Genomic DNA, 22,195 nt, shown 5'->3' on the forward strand with positions numbered 1-22,195 from the left:
GTTCCTAGAAGATTAATTCTGCTTCCAAAATTCTGCAGGAAAAGGTCTCAGCCACAGGCTACTCTTGCAAAAAGCTCCCCAACACTAATTCTCCATGGGAAACTGCTCCTGATGTAGTGTTGCACGTGCAAGTCCAGCATGCTTTAACAAGAATGTCCAATTGTCATAACAATCAGTTTGAGACCACTCAAGATTTCATCCAGGTGGTTCTTACATGGTCACAGTTCTTCTGAATTAGCCCTGATATCAAACAAAGCAGTATAAACTGCTCCAGTTTATGTCAGCTGCAGGAAGACAAATGCAGTTCTGACTGGCTGCTAAGGGCTGCTTCCTCAAAGTGAGCTGGTTCTTGTGGAGGAACCTTAAGACTTGGGTCTCTCCAGTCTTTGCTGGTTGCAGTAAGGTCTGATGTGCAATATGTTTATTCAACTCAGCACAGAGAAAGCAACTTGCTCATCAGCTCTTTTGTGGGAAGCTAGAGAAGATACTACAAAAAGGTGTAGCTGAAGATGGTGAGAAAGGGCCGAGGAAGACTAGAATATGGACAGTGGGGTGAAAGTTGATTCAAGGTGATAGAAGAACTAACTCTCTTCCTTGCTGTAGAATACCTCACATAGCTACAGTCCTTGATGAAACAAACACTTGGAAAGTATGCCCCTCTGAGTCTGTGGACCGTGCAAATTAAGGGCCTTGTGCAAAGGAATGATGCTAGCAGGGTTTGTGAGAGCTCTGTATTTGGGACAAAGGAAAGGAGGAGAACCTCTGTTGGAGCAGACACCATCAGCCGCCAGACAGACAGAGCAGTGCTTAATGCACAAACCTGAGGAACAGCAGAGACAAAGAGGATGTGCCTGCACTGTGTGTCATGGCTCTGCACTGGAGATCTCAGAACAAGGCCAACCAGCAGAGGCTCCAGATGCACAGTGGGTGCTGGTCCAGTGGCTGCTGACCACAGATGTTGCCACCCACTGCCAGTCACCCTCTCGTGCTGCCTGTGAGAGCCCCGTGCCTGCTCACCCCAAGCATGCTGCAGACATAAACAGAGAAAGCTGTTGCATGGCTTGAAAATCTGGGATGAATGGGGACCACTAAAGCAGACCAGTTCTGTGCAGAATCCAATCTCTTCCAAGTGTCTTTGCAACAATGGCATCAGAAGCACCTGCTCTGTTTTCCTCCAAAAAATGAGGATGTTAGTTCCTCACCATGCCAAAAGAGCAAAGAGAGACAGCAAGAGACCACTGGGTTTGAGAAAGCAAATTTGTAAATGCATAAATTTGGCCTGGAGTGGGAAGCAGGATTTGGTTGGTTTGTGAGCAGGGCTCTTTTGGTACAGTGGGTTTCTCACTAACCTGCCTTACAGTGTGGGTAAAAGCAGGACTGGGAGAGGGTGGGTGGTGAATTTGCTGACAAAGGGTGAAAAAGGAGACTGGTGTGGAAACTGGAGCACAGATGTGCTGGAGAGCAATGGAGATGTTGGAGATGTCACTTCTGCAGAGAGCCCTTTGCCGGATAAACGTGGAGTCAGTGCTCACAGGTTTTCTGTGAAATCAGCGACTAAGCTGGCACTTTCACATACATCTTAATAAAATAAGAGCAGAAAAATACTCCTACCAGCATCAATATGCTGTTCAGGCTTGTATTACAACCTGGATTTTATTCCTTTCTTGTTATTTTGTACCTTGTAGCTTCAGTGAACACAAGAAGAAATCACTAGTCAGTAACACATCTGCCTTGGTTTCTGATTTCACATATGTATTTCATAAAAGTAAGCAAGACAGCCCTTGGTCAGCATTTGTATTAGAGACATCAAAGAAAAACAGTTTGTGTGGACATGTGTGTGTATCTGGCTATTTATCCTCTCTGAGCATTGAGGTGCAGCTGTAATTTTGGATAATTTGTACCTTTTTGAAGTTCTAATTACACTGCTTGTTCCTTACCATCCCAACAATTTATTTTTCTTTTTTGTGAAAAGGATAACAACTTCAACAAAAAATACTGATCACTTGTTACAAGTGATGTGAGGCAAACCCAAGAATCTACAGACACATATTTTACTGTCTTTTAAGATTAGACTGGATTAAAGAATGAACTTCCCCAAGTGTTGGTGTTGATTATATTTATTACAGATACAGATTTTCAGTGGAGTGAGAACTTCTCAGGCTGGGATTTAAAAGCATTGGTAGTCAGCTGCTTTCTCCATCCTGCCTTTCTTAGCCATAAAACCCACCAGCTGAGTCCCTCAGAATCTGAAGGAGTTGAAATGTAAAGGGAAAAATCTTACTTTGCATTTCAAAACCCTGCTGATTCTATGCTTCTGCCTTTCAAAGCCACAAAGAGAACACAGAAATTCACCAGCCAAGGTACAGTGACCCCTAAGAATATGCCATTAGGCTTCTTTTCTGCAGAGAAAGGAAAAATAAATATTCTCCATGCTACTCCATGTACACTTCAAATTTTTTTCATCTAAAATGGATGATTTTAGGTTTAATCTCAAAGTTTAGGTTTAATCTTAAATCCCCACTGTCCATTCTTGCAAAATATTTATGTTGATTTTGTATATCATGGAAAGATGGTGGTAGCCTGAATCAGCAACGCTGATAGAAGTAGAACAAATTAAATGAAGGTGACATGCACAGAGGGCTCTGCTGTGCTCAGTAAGCTGGACACAAAAAATCCATTCTGATACAGCCCAATGTAGTATTGCATGTTTTGAAACAAAGAAGAGATGAAAGATGTGACTCTGCTAGAGCAAAGGAGACACTGGAGGCGATGTGGGAGCTTGCTGGACCTGAGCATGAGCTCCTAATAAAAGGTTTCATCAAAAAGGAGGTAGAGCAACCTCAGATACACAGACAAGTAAAGACAGAGAAGCTATACCTCATCTGTTTGTCATATTGGTATCATCTTGTTGGAACACTCTATCCCATTCTGATGTCAGAGATTTGTGGAATAAATATGCTGAAATAAATAAGCTTGTTACAATGTAAAGCCACAAAGATGCCTGAAGGACTACAAAAAATACATTTTTTGTGAATGCACTGTGGATCTCAACGTGTCCCTGATGGTCAGGAGAAGGCTCAGTCCCATTAGAGTCTCAGTGTACCTATGGGGGCAGAAATGCAGTGGCAGAAGATCTTTAAATTAGCAAAGGTAAGATTTGGTGTCTGTTAAAGAAATTAGAGAACTTTTAATTGATATTTTAACTGATGCAGTTATTGTTAATGCAGTAGTTAATGCAGTAAGTTAATGCAGTAGAGCATTCTGGTGTCCTCTCCTGTTAGTCACTCAATGAAATGAGCAAGCCCTCTGAATTTTAGGGAGACAGCATAGTTCCAGCTGGCAAGGCTGGAGGTCCCCAAACACTCCTGTGCACTGTCCTGACTACTACACTCAGGGCACACAGAAAGCCATGAAGGAGGGCAGCAAAGTGCCCTTTCCTGGGAGAAATGCAGTCAGCTGGAGAAGTCCTGAGAGTGCAGAGGCAGAGAGAGGTGCATGGATAGCAGGAGCAGAGCCTTGGAGCTATTCACAGCAGTTCCAGGCCTGAGACAGATGGTGAGGCTTTTCCTAGTGACCCAGAAGGGATTGTGTAGACCTTGTAGCAACTAGACACTATCTAAATGTTGTTGTAGAGTTTCACCACAGAGAAAGACCCAAATGGAAAAAAAACCTAAAGTAATGAGAGTTGTATGTCCTTTCTGTTCACCGAACTTTGCTCAGGAGATTGTTGCAGTTGTTGCTTGTGCTCAGAGATAATGGAACTTCACGGATGCACCAAAAACATTTTAAGGGTGCCAGTTGTAAAGCAAACTTTCCTGCTAAATTTTCTGTTCCATCCACTCCTTCTTGGTTCATGCAGCTTCACCAGCACTTGTCAGCAGCCCCACCTCCTGTTTTGGTGAGACCAAAGTCCAGCAGTTGTGGGATACAAAAAAATCTTTCCATGCTTTTGCTGATAGCTCAGGACTACGCTGCTTCCTCCCAACTTTCCCCCACACACGTATGGAGGGGAGATAATGGGCTTTTGCAGAAATTAAATGTGCTGCTGATCTCATACAAACTTGTGCAGACACAGGGATTATTTGAGGGACAAAGGACCTCCCTCTTAGCTGGAAAGGTGCTGTGAAATATAATCTATTTCCCACTTATCAAACAAGATCGCAAAGCAATGCAGAGCTCAGTGTTTTGGGATACTGCTGAAACTCACACATGGAAGGTTGTTCACATCAGGCACGCAGCTCAGTATTTTACCCTTTCTCTTCTTTGGCCCTGCTTTTACTTTGGCCCATGCTGTCCCACAGATATCACTCCTAGTTGATCTTTCATGGTGAGGAGTGATTAGACTGAATGGTGTCTGCCAAGTCAGAAGTTTATTTAACAGCACGTCTGTTGTCTTTGAATAACCATGACCAAAACTGTTGTGAGAAACACTCTCTCAGCTGCTAGTTACCTTCTCCAGACCCTCTCTTTATCAATAGATGATGGTGGATGATGAAGTTCTTCTCAGTTCTGCCATGGTTTACCATTTGAGGTCTGTCTGAACCTCTTCCTTTAAACGTTGGTCACAATATTTTCTCCACGCAGTAATACCATTCTGGAGCGTTTTCTCTCTATATCAAGAGTCCACATTATAGATTTGGAATATTTCTTTGGTAGCCCATGATGTCACGATTTGGTTTTCAATTATCCACAGAAGGTCTCTAAACTGCTAGTACAAAAAAAAATTAAAACCCAGATAAAAGATAGATATTTCAATATGAATTCAGAGGAAGCAAAAAGGAAAGCAACACTTCTCTCCGCTTTTTGAAAGGGAGTTGATCAGTTTTTTTCACCACCTGGTTATGCTTTCTGGAGAACAAATCTGAGAAAGTTGAGATAAAAAACATGGCAATTATGGGATCTATATATATGCATATGTACATATATATATATATATACGTGTATATATATACATATATATATACGTATATATATGTCTCAAACTTCACACAATGATTTTGAAGATACAAGCAATGTTCCTCTCTTTTTCTTTCCACGGGCAAAGTCTGATGGGAAAACTGTTCTGAGCCATTGCCAGGTTGGTAAAGACAAAAGAACAGTTCCGTAATACTGATGTGTTTTTAGATCAAGCAGCTGGAAGTACTGTACTTTGTGGCAGAAAAGAAACAATTCTTTTAGTAACACACAAAAGAAAATAATATAGTGCACAAACTATGCAGCATTTCATTATTTCCTAATTTGTTTCATGTGATCATAGAGGTTTAGAGGCTAAAAAAGGAGAAGGCGTTTGAGAAACTCTGATTTAAAATGTCTGGAATTTATAGGCAGCTGGAAAGCAATGGAAGTTAAAACAGCATTTCCAGTGAGATGCCAAGAGTCTGCCTATCTGGAACAGATACTTCCTGCCTTTCAGCATCTAAGGGGAGTTTCAAACCATGAAGCAACAATTTAAAGATGACTGTTATGTCTTCAAGAGTTCTTTTTTATGTGGATGAACCTTCTTCTGTGTACATTTACCAGACAAAAGTATTTTTGTGTGTTTTATAAGTATTTCTTTCTTTCTTTCTTGGTGGATCACTTGCACTTACCCATTTGAATTCTGTTTCGAAAAAGTAGCTGTTTATACATTCATAAAATATACTTGCACGTTAAAAGTTCACGTCAAGCTGGCAATAAATATTGAATAACACGATGCTTTATTAAAGGTTTTATAGACAATTATGAGAGCACTGTTATATAAAATATTTGTATACATTCTTGCTTTTAACTTGCCTGAGGATTCACCTTCATATTTTGGGTGATGCATAGAACTCCTACTGACTTTTCTGCAAGTATGACACAGGTGTCCCTGTGATAGCATTTCGGTTCAGACAAGGAGCAAGCTTTTGAACTGAACCTGCTGACTATCTCCACTTACTGCACTTTGGTCTAGGGCACGTGAAGTGAATCTTTTTCACATGAGCTACAACAGAATAGGTTCTCTAAGACAGCATGGAATGCACCTTAGCCATCAAGGAGCACTCATGCTGTGTGGACGCAAATCACCCATAAAGGGCATGGGGTTGCTGTTAATGCTTCAACAACCTGGCCTTTCCCAGTAGTTTGGTCCGATTGCAATGTGTTACTTTCTGAGTTAGAAAGGTCAAATTTAGCCCAGCAATTGGACTAAATAGCCTGAAAATTGTTTGAAGCATCCCCTAAAGATTAATAGAACTCATGAAGAGACAGAAAGAAATCAGAAAAAAAATATTAGAGAAGTTTGGGCTCTTTATTTTTGTTTGAGCTCTTCCTTACACATCAAGGAGGAGGGGTAAGATGCACATGTATCTTTTTCCCCTGCAAAACCTCATTCCTAACAGAAATGTAGAAAACTTTCAACCTAACTGCTGGAGACACAATGTGAATCCAGCACTCCCAACAGAATATTAAAATACTCCTAGTACTCCTCTTAATGCATTATTAGTTTAGCCTGCTGCTGTTAATTTTTAAGGGACAGTGAATCAACTCCCAAATTCCTAATGTCACATCTATAATACTGTTGTGATATTTCATTTTGAGGTGCAGCAATTACTGAAATACTGCTTTATAAAAAAAGCAGTATGCTTTTAAATGTGACTCCAGTTTTTGTTTAATGGTACTCACTGGCTTGGCAAATATTCTCCACTGTAGGCATTACAGTTACTTCAGATATTCTTTAATAGTCTTTTGTTCTGCAATGCTCCGTTTCCAAACAGAACAGTTTCTCCTGCACTTTTGTCTACTTTGCTGTTATTCCTTTTACTGTTCCACATCACATCCTTTAATTGTTACTCTTGTGAAGCAGGACAACTGTTATTTGGCTTTGTGTTTTTAATAGAGCCATTATTAAGCTTAATAAGCATATCTTCTGCTGAATGTTAAAAAGCAATAATTATCTTATAAGTAGATATCAAAACCCACCCCTAAACTGCAAATGCTTTCTTCATGGTTTCTTCTTTTTCCACCTCTAGAAAACAGAAGATGCTAATTCAGAGAGAGTATGAAATTTATATTCCCTGTAGTTGTTATTATAACTGACACAATGAGTTTTATGTGTTAGTTCCTATGCAACCAAAGCTTGTATACATTTAACAAGTCAAACCTATTACAGTTCCTTTTCTTAATGTTATTTGTTTTATACCATTTATGACTGTAAATTGCTATGGGATTATTGCTATGCGCTCTGCTTTCTTTGGTTTTACTGAACACAGAAAATAAAAGAGATGGAGTGAAATTCTTCCTGTTTAAATGTAGTATCTGCAGCCCAGACATGGACACGAGCCAGGGTGCCACTTGCCACCAGAAAATAGCACCTCAACCACACTGAAGCAGGTTCCTACTTCTGGCTGGGTCCATCCCAGCCTGGATCCCACTGGTAGCATTTGCTGGGTCTCACTGACACCTATCCCCACACGCACACCTACCCTGTAGATTTTAATACCAGATAAGATGATTTGCATCCAAGGAGTTTCAACTGGTTCTGAATTGCAGCTATTCAGGTCATCAGGCAGCAGACTGGAACTGGATAGCAAATCTCACTGTGAAATCTTTTCCCTAGATGAACCCCCAAGAAAGTACAGGAGGGAGAGTTCCTTCCTGAGAGGGTCCTTTGGTTCCCAGGAATTGATGCCTAGAAGTTCCCAGGCAAGCCAGTTTGTATAGCAGGTTCACATCTTCCATATCCTGTCCTTCAGGATGAAATGCATCGCGCCACAGAAAAATACTGTTAACTAAAACACTGCAAAACCAATCTCAAGAATGAAGTAGTTTATGCTGTGTACACTATAACCTATAAAGCTTTCATCAACAGATAGGAAGTGACACAATAATTGTGGATGAGGATGGACTTAAGAGACATGAAAATGGGCTATGGTTTTCCTATTAGCACTGTTCAGAATAGCACAGCTGCTCACAGAGCAGTAGTTTCAGAGCTCTTCCTCTTTCCCATTCAAATTGTGGTTCTTTCAGGCTTGCCAGGTTTGGGGAACCTCGCACATAATCCCTTAGACTAGTTTTTGAGCCGTCTCTGTGTTTTTAAATCCCTTTGAAATGGAGTTTTAAAATAAAACAGATCTGAAGAAGAAATGAAGAGCAAGTCTAATAGTTTAAGCATTGTGTTTGGGAGATATTTGCATCCCATATGTATGACAGCAATGACCACCTAACAGGTTTGGCTCAGCTAAGTGATCTATAGTAGCACTGCAGGGTACCATTAAAGGTTAGCTTTTGGGATAACTGGTTCCTTAATCTTGCTCTGACAACCAGCCAAAAATAGGCAAGTGATCAGTCTTACTGATGTTGCCTAACAAGTTTGCTCTTTTCCTGTTGCTTTAGTACTGCACCAAGTGCTACAGGCAGGAAAAGCTGGATTTTTGAACTGTAGCTAAAGCTGTAGGAAAACCAAGGAATGAAAACAATTTCTTACAGAGAGTCCACAAAAAAAAAACCCCAAAAAGAAACCCCCCCCAAAAAAATTAAAAAAAAACCCTCAAAACCCCCCCACAATCTGAAGCATTATTTTACTAGGATGTCTTTGCTGTTTGTTCTGTTACATGCAAATACAGGGTTGCATTAACTTCTTGGTTTTATTTCTGCTCAGGTAAGCTGCTCAGGGACCAGTGGGCCTTCCTTGGGAGCAGCAGGCTGTGGTGTAGGGCACATCCCCTCCGGGCACCTGTGGAACGGTGGGAACTACTGACTTCAACAGACAACATGTCAGGCTTTAACACATTTACATTTCATAGGTAATTTGTAATATTGACAGCATTTCTGTTAAAATCAGCTAAGGTACAGGGATGGGAAAAGTCTGAACAGTCCTACAAATCTCCAGTAAATTGCCGAACCAGGAAGAGTTGACAAAAAAAAAAAAAAGTCTTAAGGACTGATTGGATTTATTTTTAAGAGGTAGTGTCTGGGGACTCTTCTTTCTGTGGCAATGACTTGAACCACATCCCTGCACATCACTGAACATTCCCTAAGAGCTGACACACCCCAGGCACTGCTACGTGAAATAATTCAGCAAAACATGGGAGCAGCCTGCAGCTGAGAGTGCCGAGCAGCCGCTCTGCCTGTAGAGGCACGGCGGAGCAGCCTGCAGGCAGCAAATACAGCTGGCGGGACAACTGGCAGAGAGCACAGCTGGCAGGAGCAGCTGCGAGCCAGCCCGGCGGCCAGGGGGTGCTGAGCAGCCCGGTGCAGTTGCGAACTTCAGCGTAGGGCACAGGGGCTTTTCTGGCTTCTCTGTATCAACACAGAGTGGTGACATGGTAAATAGATGCAGCACAAGCCAAGCTCTGTCTTTTGGGACAACAACTCGACTCCTGACTGGGTGGGTTATATGATGAAAAGTGGGGGATGATTAAAAGAGGAGCCGACTGCAGCCAGTATGTTCTGAGGGGGGTGGGGGGGTAGTTTTCCTTGCTCTAAATTGTCTTGCAGGCGATACCTTAAAAGTTCCAATTATTTAAACTCGTGTGTACAAAATACTGTTCGTCAACGGGGAAAAATTTTCCTGGTTTAGGTACATAGATTTAATTCACCTGAAACACCTGGACTCCTGTTCTGTATTTCCTAAGGCTCCTTGAAAACAAAATCTGCTGCCTGGGGACAGGGGTAGAACTTATGTCCTATTCTACAGCACTATAAAGCTGCTATCCATCTTGTCTCCAATTCTGTGTTCAACATGCTGCTCTCTAAAACAGGACTCTGCGTATTAAGTGAATGATCCATATCTTTGCATCTTATAGGCATGTGTTTGCATTGAACTACACTGCAACATTATTCCAGGGAGCCCAGTTTACCATGCAATTCCAATCAATCAACCTACTTTTTTCCTTATAACGGTCTGCATTCTGTTTTATCTGTGAAGTTTCCCAGTAAAGGATAAATACATTGAATAGAACTGATCCTGCAACACACCATTATAGATGCTCTCTAGAATTATTTTCTGAGTCATATTCTTTTTAGCATGTGCTGCATTCATTTTGTATAGTGCTAATTTTTAATCAACACATCATTTGGTGAGAAATTATATCAAATCCTTCAGTAAAATCTAGACGTATTACATTGCATTGTCTCCATTCACAGATTTTATCAATAGAAGTAATTATCCAGCATTATTTGTTTTCTATGAGCTCCCTGTTACCCACACTCTGCAGTTATCTTTAAAATCCACATGTTGAACCTTAGCCTAATTTAATCTCTTTGAGGCAGGAACAATTCCAGTGTTAAGATAGTGCAGAGCACAAAGGGAATTCAGAGAACTATTAATAATAACTGTGTGCCAACTATTCTTCAGCTCTCTGCTCTGATCTAGTTGTTTCACATTTATTGCATTACTTTGGTCAGAACAGAATTTGAAGTACCAAGTCCAGAAGTACCAAAGTCCCTACAAGTTCCACCTCAAAGTGTCCAAATTACCAGATTTTGACTTTAAGAAGAATTTTAAAGCCTATGTTAGAAGTTCACACTTCTTAAATGGAGCATATATTCTCACAGACACTTGGAAAAGAGAGATAATTAGAATTTTTCTACAGATAGTAGTAGCAAGTAGTTATTCTGTGTATAATGATGTATTGCTGACCAGTGCATTGTCACAGTGTGATAGCAGAGACCTTGCAAATGGGAGCACAAGATGCTGAGTGTGAGAGCAGAGGGTGAAAAGGGGGTGTTCAGGATGTCCCCCTGCTGGGGACCCTAATGCTGTAAAGAGGGCACCAGTGGTTGGTACAGAAGTGCAGTTTGGGAGCTGGGCAAAACCAAAAGAGCTGAAAGAGCAAGGCTCACCATATACAGTAAATTTGAATGTAAAATGGAGTTGCAGAGCAATGAGGCAGGAGTTCACAGGACCTGGCTTGAAAATCTGCCCCAGGTGAGGTTCTCATAGTGGGGAGGAAGAAATCATCAACATCCTACACTTCCCTCCAGCAAAGAAGGAACTCCACCATGACCACCACACTTGTCCTGGCAAAGGGCACGAGGTGCTGATGGCTTGCTGCAGCCCTCTTCTTCTCAAGCAGTGCTGCTGCCATCAAACACAGGACCAAAAATGAAAGCCTATGGCAGAGCTCAAGAGCAGAGCAAGACACCAAGAAGGTTTTGTACAACAGTTTTGACTCCAATATTAATGTCATTCTGCATTGATCAGATAATTTGTAGTGTGGCAGGTAGTATTATTGTGACTAGACTAATCTTAATAACTGTCTGTTGTATTGTAATTAGTCTTGAGATTTTCATTAGACTAACAATAAATTCTTGGCGTTGGTGTTTTCTTTCCTGCCTGTACCATGATTTTGAATGCAACATTGGTCTCAGAATTCACTTTTATGAAATAACCATGGTATGGAGCAGTGGCGATGTAAATAATCATTACATCATTGTTTAATCCTTTTAATTTTTAACTTCATTTTATTCTAAGCAGATAATTTTTGAAAGACAGAATTTTTTTCTGTAGTCATAGTTCTGCATATTTAGCAAAATAACTTCTGCAATTCTAAAGTTTGCAGTAATAATGTTGTTTATACAATTTACATTGTCCCTTTTCATTGCAAGACCTTTTCTACATATCCGATCTATTCCTCAATATGGCAAACAGATCATGAAAGTATTTCCTTCTCTGTGATTGTAAATAAAGTATGTGCATTACACTGACATAAAGAAAGAACTAGGACATGAGTAGTTAATCTGAAGATTACTGCAGCTCTAAAATGAGATATTTATGTTTCAAAGGCCTCTCTCTACAAAGAGGAAGGGGCATTTAGAAATGTTTTAAACATCAAAAAATGAGAGTTAAATAAAGCTGTATATCATCCATTTGTTTGTATAGCAACTATTTTTCATTTGCATTGCAGATGCAATTTCTCAGAAAGCATACTGGGAAAAAAAGCCTTTGATGGAGAAGTGATATGTCTCAGTATTTGCATTTCTCACCCTATTTGTTTTTCTTTACTACAAAAGAAGATTCAATTTAATTAATTTGATTTAGATAGCAAGTGTCTGTAAGAAGCTTATTTTGGAAAGCAACTATAAAAGGAACAGCATATTTTAAGAGAGCTTTACAAAGATAAACTAAAACAGTAATATCAGAAATTCTGTTTCAGACAATATAAAGAATGAGGTAAATATAAAGTGCAAAGATTCATTGTGTAGTGAAATATAAATCTAGGTTTTGGAGAGTAATTCAAAATAGACCCTTGTGCTGAATTTGCTTTTTAGGAAAACCAAGGGCCGTGGGGAGGACATAAGTCAATAGTGCAGAAAGTGGTTATGGATTGGCTTCTGCAACCTGAGAGACTCTTTTAGTATGTCAAGTTCACAGACTGTTTGGGAAGTTGTGCCAAACCTGATATTAAGACCAACACTACATTCTGCCTATGATTTGGACTTCTGAAAGAAATAAAATTTAATGGTTTATTTAAAAAAACCAAATTTAACTAATTTTTGTAAACTGATATTTATTGCTTTAGCAGACTACGTTGTGCTGTGAAAAGCTATCATTAGACACAAAAAACCGCCCGATCAAGTTTGAGAGAATAAGCAATAAAGACTTTTATCACATTGATTTGCTGTGTTGAGAGAGACCCCCATGTCAGGCCAACAGGAGCCTTGTGGGTTTCAATACAGACTAATGCACAGCCCTGCATTTGGGGTGGGAGTGCCCAGACTTCGGTAAAGAACGGTGCCTGAGGGGCTGGACAGCAGCTCTGAAGCAAAGCTCTTTGCAGAAAACAAACTGAGCATGAATGAGTAGAGAGATCACCCTGGGTGCCATGGAGGTTAACAACAGCTGGGGTTGTGATAGCAGGGCCAGCAGGGATTTTCCACCCAGGTCACATCTTTGAACTGCACTGGGACCCCTGCTATTCAGACATTCAACTGCAGAGACATGTCAGTGCAAGACCATTAGGATGATTAGGGAGCTGATGATTAGATCATAATGAGGAAGAAGAGCAGAGGCAACTCTCCTTGTGTAGCCTGGAGATGAGAAGGATGGGGAGTGTAACTGCTGCCGTCAGAAAGCGGAGCTTTCTGATGATACCTTTGAGTGTTGCCTTGGAGCTGCACAACAGAAAGGACAAAAGGCAACAGTCACAAGCTGCAGCAAGGGAAAACCTATTTGTATATACGGCAAAGTTTTGTAAGTGTTTAGATGGAAAGGGCCACCTGGCGAAGCGGCAAAATCCCAGCCTTAGAGTTTTAAACTTCAGCTGAACAAGACCCTGAACAACCTGTCCTAGCTTTGACAATAGCCATGCTCAGAGCTTCGACAGTGGCCAAGCTCAGAGCAGGAAGACTAAGTGATACATGAAGATCGCTTTCAACTTCAGTGATTCTTTGATAAAAACCAGCAGGTTTCCATGTTTTGGATAATGTGAAACAGTGCTTTCCCTGCTAAGTTAGCTGCCATGCTGAGATGGCCTCATGATGTATTGAGGTTCATGCTAGATTTAAAGCTTGACAAATATCTACAGCAATAAGTAAAATGAAAGCTAGTGAGTTTAAAAGGCTAGATAAAAACTAATCTTTAGATAATAATGAAGAATAACTAATTTTCATAATTAAGATTTTCTACCTGAAAGGACTGTTAAGACAAGTCTAAATAGAGATGTTCGAATCATAGAATACTAGGTAAAACATGTTTTTAATTTGAAAAGGGATGATAAAGAAGCTTTTGAAGCATGACTACTAAACTTTCCTTGCCATATTGAGCTTCTGTGGTTTGAGTGGCTTCTCAGCCAACACTAAACTAAGGCAAAGGTTAGTCTTGTAGAAGGTAAACTCAAGATTCCTAATGTAGCTGCAAAAAGAAAGCTGAGTTCTCACAATAGCTGAGAGTGACCGTTTTTGACATACAGTGAATGATCCAGTTCTTGGGATCTGAGTGGCATTGAAGAGAATGCACTTGTTGGGAGTCTGCTTCTACCAGGTGCCAGGTAGCAGAGGATTTTATTCTGAATTTAATTAGGGCTGGTCCTTGGATTTAGGTGTGCTGCAAGACTAAAGCTGGACTGAGTGTTAGGGATAAGTATTATGTGTAACAATAATGTAGTGTAGGATTATGTAAAATTATCAGTCATGTGTAAGGAATTTATCCTTGTGTTAGGAGTCCAGGTTTGTTCTCTATATAGATAAATACTTAAGAATGCAGAATATTTCCTTAAAATGCTTTTAAAAAGTAGAAACTTTTAAAAGTACAAGATTTTTTAGTGCCTTTCCCTTTCAAAAATTTTTTATGCTTTTCAGGAAACACAAAAACTGGACTAAAAATATATATTGAATCAAACTTCTTCTAAAATTACTATATATCCCCACATAGCTATATTAATTATATCACTATGAAAAGATACACCAAAACTGTAAATAATTAAGGACCTGAAGTTAATATTTAAAGTGTAATATTAATTTGTACTGAATTATCTGTTAAATTCAAGAGGGTTAATTAGTTCATCAATAATTTCAGTTCTGTTGAGTTCCCATAAGGATGAATTTGGCCTATGTTGTTTAAAATCCAATATGTTTAAGAATCATTCTAATCTTGCTCTTAGTCATGCAAAGTAAGATTAATTTACCATTTTAAAAAGCTACTGAACTAGATAATTTAATTTTTTGTGTGTGTTTACAGTTAAATTCTAAATCAAATGTATAAATATGAAATGGGGAATCATTATTCAAATAAAATATATTTTTCTTATTTCAGGGAGTTTTGTGTTCATCTCTGAAGAACATTCAGAATTTCAATCCATGTGACAGTTTTAAAATCTGCCATTTAATTTTTCTTTAAATTTGTTTTAGAATTCTGTGGTGGTTTGTTTCCTTTTTACTTATATTTTCCAATGAGAAAGAAAAAAAAAATGTTTAGGAAGTTACTTTCTCAGCTGGGACAAATTCTGGTTACCTAAATAGTACAACAATTTTCATAGAATTGTTGCTACTGTGACTCTGGAAAGTATGCTGCTGGTATCTGGCAATTGCCCCAAACTAATTAGTTCTTTATTTTTGAAGATGAATGTTTATTTCACCGTCAGATAAATAATGTGTATTAAGTCATTTTAGGAAAACAAATACTGTTTTTATCAGGATGCAAAACCTTTCTGCAAAGAGGAAAATGAAAGGTTCTCGTTTACCACAGATACCAAATTAGAAGTCCTGACAGCCATCAGCACGGCTCAGTCTGTGGTGCTGATAGTTTAATTTTTCATATTCTCTTAAGTAACATAATCTAATTTACCTCCCATTTGAGAAATATTGTGTGATTCTTAGTGGTATTTTAAAACTGAAAATAAGGAATGGATCAGGTCTCATTTGAATAATTTGTGGATATGCGTAAGTACATTGGGAGAGCAGAATGTGACATGAGAAAATGGCAATATTGTACTTGTACTTCTCACACAGGCAAAGCAATGGTGCAATAAACCCTCCAAACTCAGCAAATATTAAGTGTGAGCTTTACACCTCACTTAAGAGGCAGACAGCTGCTGCCCAACAACACAGTTACGAATTCAAGCATATGGTTAAATGCATTCCTGCATTAGTGCCACAGTTGTTCTGGAAGATAGTCAAACTCATTACATTATTTGGGCTGGAAATTTTCAGCCTCATTAAAACCTTAATTGCTTGAATGTTGCCATGAAATGAGGAAAATCTGATGGACAGTGTTCCCAAAAGACAATCCACGTGCTGTTAACTGTTTTTTAAGGTATTTTAATGGAAAGGAAAATAATGTAAAATTAAAATTCATGAATGAGGGAATACATGAGGACGAAAAAAGAAGAAATAGTCTCACAAAATTCACTATTCTATCTGATGTTCTTTTCTGTTTTCATGGAAAGAAAAGAAGCAACTCTCTGGAGTTCTTATTTCTTCTCTAGATATTTTAGTGACTTGCTAAATGTCATTACTGTAAGTCACACTGCCTTTTTGATAGTTCATTAATAACACAAAATGAACTATATCATAAATTAGTGTTTGGTAACTAGGATGGCAACTGTCATTATAAAATGCAATCAAAATAAATGCTGTAAAGTTGGAAAATTTAATTCATAGTTATAAATGAGTCATGAGTGATTAAAATCAGCTTCTCTGAAAGTTTATGTAGTCACTTTGGAGCTTGCTTCTGGTGAATGAGAAGAAAAAGAAGACCATGTCCTGCAGTAATTGTATTTCTTCAAAATATGTTGTGGACAAAGACCTCCCTTTTGCTGAAGAGATCTCCCAGCTGTGTAGGCAATAAGTAAGGCCCACTGAGGGGCAGAGCAACCCAGATCACCACACAGATCCTTCCCTGAGAGAAAGCTGATGTCCACACACTGGGAGAAAACTAGGGCTCTGTAGAACCCAACCATCCTGAGTAGCTCAGAAAACTGCATTTCATCTAACATAATAAACTTTCTTTGAGTATCTGAACAAAAAGCCCCTCTTGCTAGAGGCCTTCCCTGGAGGTGAAAGCCAAAGTGATTTAATGGATTAAAGTCTCCTTTGTCAGACTGAGCATCTGACCTTGAAGCTCCTGTCAAGGACTAATGATTGATAATTATGGGAGTGGAGGAGTTTAATGATATTCCTATTATTTCAGTTATTGCTGCTTGAGTCCTTGTAGGTGGAGGCATAAAATCAATTGTGGAAGCCAAATCAACATCACACATAGTACTGGTAAGATCTGTTACCCACTCAGAAAGTCTTTTAGTTGGGAAACAGAATGCTTTATATTCTTGCACTATTTCACAAATCTTTCCAGACACAATTCCTCCTCTTTCTAGAACCCAGACCATAGGAGCCCACTGTGTGGGAGAGGCTTGTGCTTTCTGGTTCCATGTCTAATGGTGAGTTATCAAATATGACAGAGAGTCTTAAGGAGCCATGAAGTTTTTCCTCTGAAAATAGAACCAAATTCTCCTTTTGCCAAAGGGCATTTGTTGGTTTCTTCCACAAAACAAGCATAAATTTGGGAAAAAAAATAATCAAGAAGTGAATAAAGTAAATCACATGCAGCCTTCGAAATTAATTTGGGACAGAGCTTCACTGTAAGCCTGACTGTGTGAAAAATAGTAGATGGAGGGACCTGGCAACATGCTGGGATTTCACTGATCTTTGAAGGAATACAGAAACACCCACCACTTATTTTCAAAATGAGGAAGCCATAGAAATGGTATGGGCACATATGGTGACAATTTTTTTTAAATTCCACTATCGTGGCTTACACTGAGAAGTTTGTGAAAGAAACTGTTAAAAAGCAATTGACAGAAAAGTTTGGGTTTGCTTCTTGCTGGCTAATTAGAATATGTAGTGTTACCCTGACTCCACAGGGATCCTTCTGGGAAGATGAACTGGTAAGTGAATCTGATCTATCATCCAGAGTATTTATTTATGTGAGTTTGAGTGTGTGACTATTGACAAGCAGTGAATCCAACACTTACCCAGGTTAGCTCAGGTCATCACCCTCACTGCCTACACATTTGTCTGAATATTTACAGATAGGTAATAGATCCACAATTAGTGCTCTTTCATGAAATCTGTGTTGGAGACTAATCTCAAAGATTAAATCTGTGTCTATTTTGGCAGTTACTGATTTCTTTCATGCCTAAAACAACATGACCCAATATCTCATTGATGTTATCAGGAAATACATGAAGTCATGTGCGTGAGTACTGAGGCCACAACCTGCATAATGGAGGAGGATGTAGCAGTTTGGGTGTTGCTGCTGTTGGGTTCAGAATTGCTGTAAAGATTTTTTTCCTAAAAGAACTAAGTTTGACTTTAGCTGCCATGAAGAAAATAACTGGATAACATACCTATTAACTGTAGAGACCATGTTCTAATTTCTTCTGCATTAGCCAGATCACAAAACAACTTTGACATATGAAGACTTGGCCTCTCAAGATGTATTGCTAATGGTGGCAGGGATTTTATGAATCTTCTGGAAGCATGCTGTGGGAAAAGATATGTGTCGAGATTAGGCAGAGAAAGAAACTGTGAAATGTATTATTCCTTGAAGATTTGTAAAAAACAAATATTTTCTGCAAATCAGCTGGAATTTCTTAGAAATATGGAGGGCCTAGAAGTGAGTGGTCATGGAAGGGAAGGAAAAAATAATTCAAATCATCAGGAGTAGTCCAAGAACATGGGAAGTAACTAGTTCTCTTCCACCTCGTCTGAGACTAAAATACTTTCCTGAAGTGTTCAGCTAATCTTGTGGCAAACATGTTGAGATTTCATTTTGAGGCTGTCTAATCTTATGTTCATTGAAAAGAACACTGTTATTTAGAATTTTTAAGATAAATTGTATGCAGACAATCTTGTTACCATCCTTTCTGCCATACTAAAACTTACTTTAGTAGAACCTGGAATTATATGCAGCCATGAGCCAGTCATTAATTGTCTTTCTAGAAAAATTACTTTAAATGCAGCCTTAAATTTTTCTGGCAGCCTGTCCAGAAATTAAATCTGTCTGGCCAATAGTCAGTTGAAGGTGCATGAACAATACTTTTTCACCCAAAAAGATCTAATCAGTTTGTTTCCTGGTCCTTTAAAATGAAATCTGAACTTTAATCTGACTTTGTTAGCAGTCAAAAACCACTACTAAAAATACTCCCAAGTCACATTTTTAGAACTTGAGTTCCACACTACTTACTTCACTCTGAGAGCCAGAAAAAGTGCTCAGTAGATCTAAAATTCCTCTGTTCTTAGATGTAGAGACCTTACTATGTACTACTAGGTGTAAGATGTCAAGTGGATTCCATGACACCTCCTGCATGACTCTGAGAATGCTTCAGGGGTCTTTCCCATTTTGAAGCGCTCTTGAACCAACTTAAAACTGTGTCAGGAACTGATGCTACTTAATCTGATTCTAGGGAAGAACACCTTCCTTAGGATATGGAAGGAAGAAACCTTATTGTTATGCTTCTGGCCTGCATCAAACTGGAAGAAAATTTGAAATAATCCAGGAAATTTATCTAGTGCTAAAGGTACTTTGATACGTAACACAGTTCTAGTGTACTTAAATATAATATAGTGAGACAAGAGTATTTGTTGGATAGCTGTCCTTTGTGTGTCTGAAGAGGGGGAGTGCTATTTATACTTTGTGATTTTATTCTGCATGGAAATAGTAGAAAGGTGCGGTGTTAAACCCACGATCTCCACGATGGTATGGCTAAGACCCTTTAATGCAAAAATCCAGGGTAGTTAAACTGTTAGTTTGTTATGAGTTTACATACTTGTGAGGTACAACTAATGTGCTTAACCAACCACCGTAGACCATGATAGGAATGGGCATCAGGTGTAACCAATCACGAGCCCAAGGTGTGAGCACTTACTGGTTCTAATAGCTGTTTTACAATTATGTAACTTGTTTTTCACCTCTAGCTTAGCTGAATCATTCCCAGAATGCTTTTCTGGTTAGCCAAAGTAACAGAAGTGAGCAAGGATTTTACAAGGGCAACAAGACCCTCACTTTGCAAGGCCTTTCTGCTCTGCAACAGAGTGGTATACAAAAAAATGTATTACTAATTTTGTCATGGTACAGAAAGGGTGAAATTATTAGCTGTCTCTGCACTGATGACTCACTAACCATCTTCATGCTTATGCCATGGTGACAAGGTGTTCTGGGGCCTTACAATGAGATGCTCTTTTCTCGTGCAGACAGTAACGATAAGTTTCAAAGGCTTTTAAACAAAGAAGGCCTATATACTTTTAACGGAAGAATGTATTCTCCTTGATGCTTGTGAGACTGTATACATGAGCCCTTGAAAAACTCGTGTTTAAAGTGAAAATCTTGTAGGAGTGGAGACTTTTTCTTTAGGTCTAACCTCTGAGTCTGACGCCTCCTTTGCACTTCACTGTCATAAAAATAGAACTTCAACAGTATTTGTGTGTTTTGAAAACAGATTACAAAATCATGGAGTTATAGGAGGTAATTCATCCTCCTATAACTCCATGATATCTTATATCCTGTAAGAATAAAGGGACTAAATGTATCCATTAGCATGTTCTATTACAGATGGCTTTTTAAAGCCTGTGGTCAGTATTCAGTCACGGTTCTTGCCAATGGTTCCAGTAATGATAGTGGCACGGATGGGTTCTACTTGTCCTAGCAAATGCTAAATTCCTTGTCTTTGTTCAATGGATTGAAACAATCAGCAGAAGCAAAGGAGGAAATTAAGTATATTAATCAAAGGCAGGAAAGAAAGATACAATTCTCAAACTGTAGCGTGCATTAGGATATCGGAATTGTTTCAGGGCTATGTTCAGCTATCAGAAAGGACCAAGTTATGGCTAAGTTCACTCCATTCTTCAGGTTCTTGAAAGAAACAGTTTGGTGGCAGCCAGGATTAAAAGATGATGTTTGACGGGCGTTACTTAAGGGAACTATTGAATGGATACTTGAAGAAGAATGAGGGAATGATATGTTCATCACAAATTCAGACTAAGTATGTCATTGTCATGAAAATGCTATTGTATTGTAGTCACATTGTTTTGTTCCAATGCTGAATCTCACTTCTAAGCTCACTTCCATAATCATCCACATATTCTATCACATCTACAGTAGAATAGATGCCACTTCCATTTCCTTAACTTCCTACAGATTAGTCTGTATTGCTTTTGTGAGTGGTTTATTTTTTTTAGGAGTGCAAAGATTTAATCATAAAACTTCTTTTCTTGAGATGTCTAATAACGATCTACAAGGCAGAAAGCTGAGGGGGTGGAGAGGAGTAATCAATGTTTGCATCCTGTGGCATTCAGCTTCAATTATACTGCTGAAACCTGGAAGCTGTGATGTTTTAAAGCAATCATTCGGTGTTACGCACTCAGCTATTCCAGAATGTCTAATTCGTTCATAGTTTATGCTATAATTACTGCAACTATATCCCTCATTCCTTAAATTAGGTTGCAGATATTGGAACAACTAATGTAGGTATCTGATAATGAGCAACACCTAATAATAATAATAAAGTAACAATCACAAAAGAAAGCAAGGAAAATATGTCCTGCTTTCCATTGCAAAATTTTCAAAGAGTCATCAATGTCGTGCTAATGTCAGTCTACCATACCACACACAGCTCTTATGTTTCTTTTTGCACTGTAATCTGATAGGCATTTTGTACATAAATTTCAGATACTAAAACTGCCTCTGTCCTAATACTTGGGCATCATTCCAGTCCCCACACCTCAGTACCATTTAAAAATGAGAAAATACAAGGTGCCTCTCTGGAATGATAATAATGTATATTTAGCCCCATTGGTGCATATCTTTCATATCTTGGTTTAGTTTCTAGTTTCTCTTTACCATATAAATCACTCAGTGCATGAGAACTATGTACTTACTCTAAGCCAAAACATTAGAAGACAAAATAGCTGTGCCTTTATAAATATGATGAAAGAAGATGGATATCTCCCCAGCAACACTGAAGATGTGAATTTCCTTAACTCCTCCATTATTTTCATAGGGTTCTCTATTTATGGAATTAGCAATTGCCAACTATTTCCATTTCTCTAAGTAGAATAAAATATTGAGATCAGGTAATATAAAAAAGGATCAAAACAACCCCCCACATAACAAAAAATAAAGTGGATTAGTAGGGAATAATATGAGATCATATCACACTTACATGATATACTTTTAAGTTACTCACACCTATAGTATTGTAACAGTTATATCATTTATAGTGATGTATTATCCTTACTATAACTCTTTATATGTTTCAGGTTATTCATGCCATGCCCTGTGGGATTCACTGATCATGTTTAGATCCTTATAGCAGATTAGAAAAGAGGGAGGAGCTGTATTATAAAGCTCAGAAACAGTTCCTTTTCTTTTCTTTAAAACTGTTCTTTAGCTTTTAGTCATCTAGTAGCTTATTTGCTTATTTGTACTCGGCATTGGACTCTTAAGTCACCAGTGGTCCTTCACTCATCCCTTCACACCACTGTATGGACAAAGATAGTAGTGAACTAAATTTCTTTTTGGGGTTTTTTTGTGGGGCTTTTTTGTTTGTTTGTTTGGTTTTTTGTGTGGGTTTTGGTTTTGAGTTTTTGGATTTTTTTGTGTGTGTGTTTTGTTGTTTGGGTTTTTTTAGCAATTTCAGCTGAAGGCTTACTAGTTTGGCTGCCTGCAGACACACCCAGAATATTTGTAAAAGTACATGGTTTCTTGGCTATACCGAGAACTTCAGACTGGTTTAACAGG

General features: G+C 38.7%; 1 long non-coding RNA gene across 1 annotated transcript; it reads right to left on the bottom strand.

Moving 5' to 3' along the window:
• Positions 1-1,199: 1,199 nt before the first annotated feature.
• On the bottom strand, positions 1,200-21,701 carry LOC146443219 (uncharacterized). Its single transcript, XR_014846381.1, has 3 exons — positions 21,334-21,701; positions 17,805-17,940; positions 1,200-4,708 (listed from the first exon to the last, which is right to left on the bottom strand). It is a non-coding gene; the product is annotated as an uncharacterized LOC146443219 (long non-coding RNA).
• Positions 21,702-22,195: the final 494 nt, after the last annotated feature.

This window comes from Lichenostomus cassidix, chromosome 1Aa (genome assembly GCF_008360975.1).
Source record: "Lichenostomus cassidix isolate B80296 chromosome 1Aa, HeHo_3.0, whole genome shotgun sequence".
In the NCBI taxonomy this organism is placed as follows: domain Eukaryota; kingdom Metazoa; phylum Chordata; class Aves; order Passeriformes; family Meliphagidae; genus Lichenostomus; species Lichenostomus cassidix.